This window comes from Sinocyclocheilus grahami, unplaced genomic scaffold, assembly GCF_001515645.1.
Source record: "Sinocyclocheilus grahami isolate Dianchi unplaced genomic scaffold, SAMN03320097.WGS_v1.1 scaffold1158.1, whole genome shotgun sequence".
Lineage (NCBI taxonomy): Eukaryota > Metazoa > Chordata > Actinopteri > Cypriniformes > Cyprinidae > Sinocyclocheilus > Sinocyclocheilus grahami.
This window is the reverse complement of record NW_015506337.1, coordinates 314,101-316,996: the sequence shown is the minus strand read 5'-3', so window position 1 is coordinate 316,996 and position 2,896 is coordinate 314,101.

Here is a 2,896-nt window from a genome sequence, read left to right as displayed (position 1 = left end):
CGCGCGCCGGAGGGCACCCCGCGACCAGTAGGCAGGCCGGCGGCTCCCTCTCCGCGGGATGAGCCCATGCCAACGAAAGTGCCCGGATGGACCTGGCTAGCCGGCTGCATTGTGCACCATGACCTGCCGGTTGGCGCTCCAGAGATGGAAGTGAAAATGAATGGAAAGCCGTTCCGGGCCATCCTGGACTCGGGCAGTGTGGTCACTCTGGTCCAGTTGCAGATTGTCGCCCCCCTGAACGAAATATAAAGCCTTCCTCCCCATAACCTGTGTCCACGGGGATACACGACAAGTTCCCGCTCGCAGGGTGACCATTTTGGCTGCTCCCGGCGGCTGGCCAGTGGAAGTCGGGGTCATGAAGGATCTTCCCGTCCCCATGCTGATCGGAAGAGACTGGCCAGGGTTTGACCGCCTGCTGGCCATGGCTATGCAGCCTGCCAGCCCAGGAGGGGGCCACCGAAGAAGGAGACCCATGATTTCGTGCTTCTGGCCTCGGATAGCGGGAGAGAAGGTGAGTCCCCCTCCCAAAATCCTAATCTCTTCTATGATGTGTTCCAACAGGTGATGGGAGGGGGCTCATTTGGGAAGGAACAGCGGGAGGATGACAGGCTGAAGCATGGATGGACCCAGGTCCGGGTCATCGAAGGCAAGGAGGTTCAGCCTGGTCCCCACCCTCTCCCGCATCCCGGGTGCAAGCCGCGAAGCTGCTACCCAATCTGACCCCTCATGATGACATAGAAGCCTTCTTACAAATGTTCGAAGCGACGGCCGCCTTGGAAGGGTGGCATAAGGATGACTGGGCACGGGTGCTGGCTCCCCTGTTGACGGGTGAAGCACAGCGTGCATACTTCGCTCTTACCGCCACCTCCGCTGATCAATATAAGGAGGTCAAGAAGGAAATCCTAGCCCACCTGGGGTTATCCCCTATCTGTGCCACCCAGCACTTCCACGAGTGGGAGTATAAGCCCCGTCTGCCGGCCTGTGCCCAGGCCGCCGAACTCACACGACTCGCGCAGCACTGGCTGCTGGAGGGGGCTCCATCGAGTGGACAGGTGGCGGAGCACGGGGTGATTGACCGCCTCCTCCGAGCCCTTCCCCGATCCCACTGACAGGCAGTGGGGATGAGGAACCCAACCACCACCTCCGAGCTGGTGGAGGCTGTCGAGCTGGCGGATGCGGCCCAACACCGGGATGCTGGGGAGCGAGCGCCGCCATTTCCCTGGAGGGTGGTCCAGGAGCGGGGAGGGGGCTCATTTGGGAAGGAACAGCGGGAGGATGACAGGCTGAAGCATGGATGGACCCAGGTCCGGGTCATCGAAGGCAAGGAGGTTCAGCCTGGTCCCCACCCTCTCCCGCATTTCGTCGTGCAAAATGGCCTGCTGTACTGTCGCGCAGCGAAGGGGGGAGGACAAATTATTGTTGGTGGTACCACGCACCAAAACGGAGACCGTACTGGAGCTGGCTCACTCCCATCCCTTGGCAGGGCATCTCAGAGCCGGGAACACGATCCAGCAGATCCGCGACCACTTCCACTGGCCGGGCTTGGAGGCCGAAGTGAAGCGGTTCTGCCAAGCCTGCCCGACCTGCCAAGTGACGGCCCCCAGGACGCCTCCCCCCAGTCCACTGATACAGCTGCCCATCATCGAGGTGCCCTTCGAGCGCATCGGGATGGACCTTGTGGGGCCATTGCCTAAGTCTGCCCGGGGACTTGAACACATCCTGGTGATAATCGACTATGCCACCCGGTAGCCTGAGGCAGTGCCCCTCCGAAAAACCACCGCCAAAGCCATTGCCCAGGAACTCTTCCTGCTCTCCAGCCGAGTCGGCATCCCAGAGGAGATCCTGACCGATCAGGGTACCCCCTTCATGTCCCGGCTAATGGCTGACCTCTGCCGGCTGCTGCGGGTGAAGCAGTTGAGGACCACGGTCTACCATCCCCAGACCGACGGACTGGTCGAACGCTTCGATCAAACGCTCAAGCAGATGTTGAGATGGGTGGTCGCGGAGGATAAACGCGACTGGGACCTGATGCTCCCCTATGTCATTTTCGGGATCCGCGAAGTCCCACAGGCCTCAACTGGCTTCAACCCTTCGAGCTCCTCTTTGGCCGGCAACCCCGCGGCCTCCTGGATGTGCCGAAGAAAGCCTGGGAGCAGCAGCCAGCAGCCCATCGCTCTGTCATCGAGCATGTCAGACAGATGAGGGAAAGGATCGACCAGGTCATGCCATTAGTCCGGGAACACTTGACGAAAGTGCAGCAGGCCCAACAGCGCCACTATAACCGGGCAGCCCAACCACGGGAGTTCCAGCCTGGAGACCAAGTCATGGTCCTAGTCCCCAATGCTGCCTGCAAGTTCCTGGCCACCTGGCAGGGTCCCTACACGGTGCTGGAAAGGATTGGGCCAGTGACGTACCATGTGCGCCAGCCAGGGAGGAGCAGAGCTGAGCAGCTCTACCACATCAACCTGCTGAAGAAGTGGGTGGGGACTAGAGACCAGCTCGCGGCCCTCGCCATCTCTGATCCCGTGGTTGTTGACGTCAACCCCCACCTCTCGGCTGTCCAGAAGAGGGAGCTGCAGCACCTGGTCGGTCAGTTCTCGAATGTGTTCTCTGCTCTGCCCGGGCGGACCAGCGTCCTGCAGCATGACATCCGGACACCGCCAGGGGTCGTCGTCAGGCAACGGCCCTACCGGGTCCCTGAGGCTCATCGGCGAGCTATTGAGGAGGAAATCCATCAAATGCTGAAGTTGGGGGTTATAGAACCATCCCACAACCCGTGGTCCAGCCCAATCATGATGGTCCCAAAACCGGACGGCACCCTCCGCTTCTGCAATGATTACCGCCGCCTCAACGAGGTATCTGAGTTCGACGGATACCCCATGCCTCGGGTGGATGA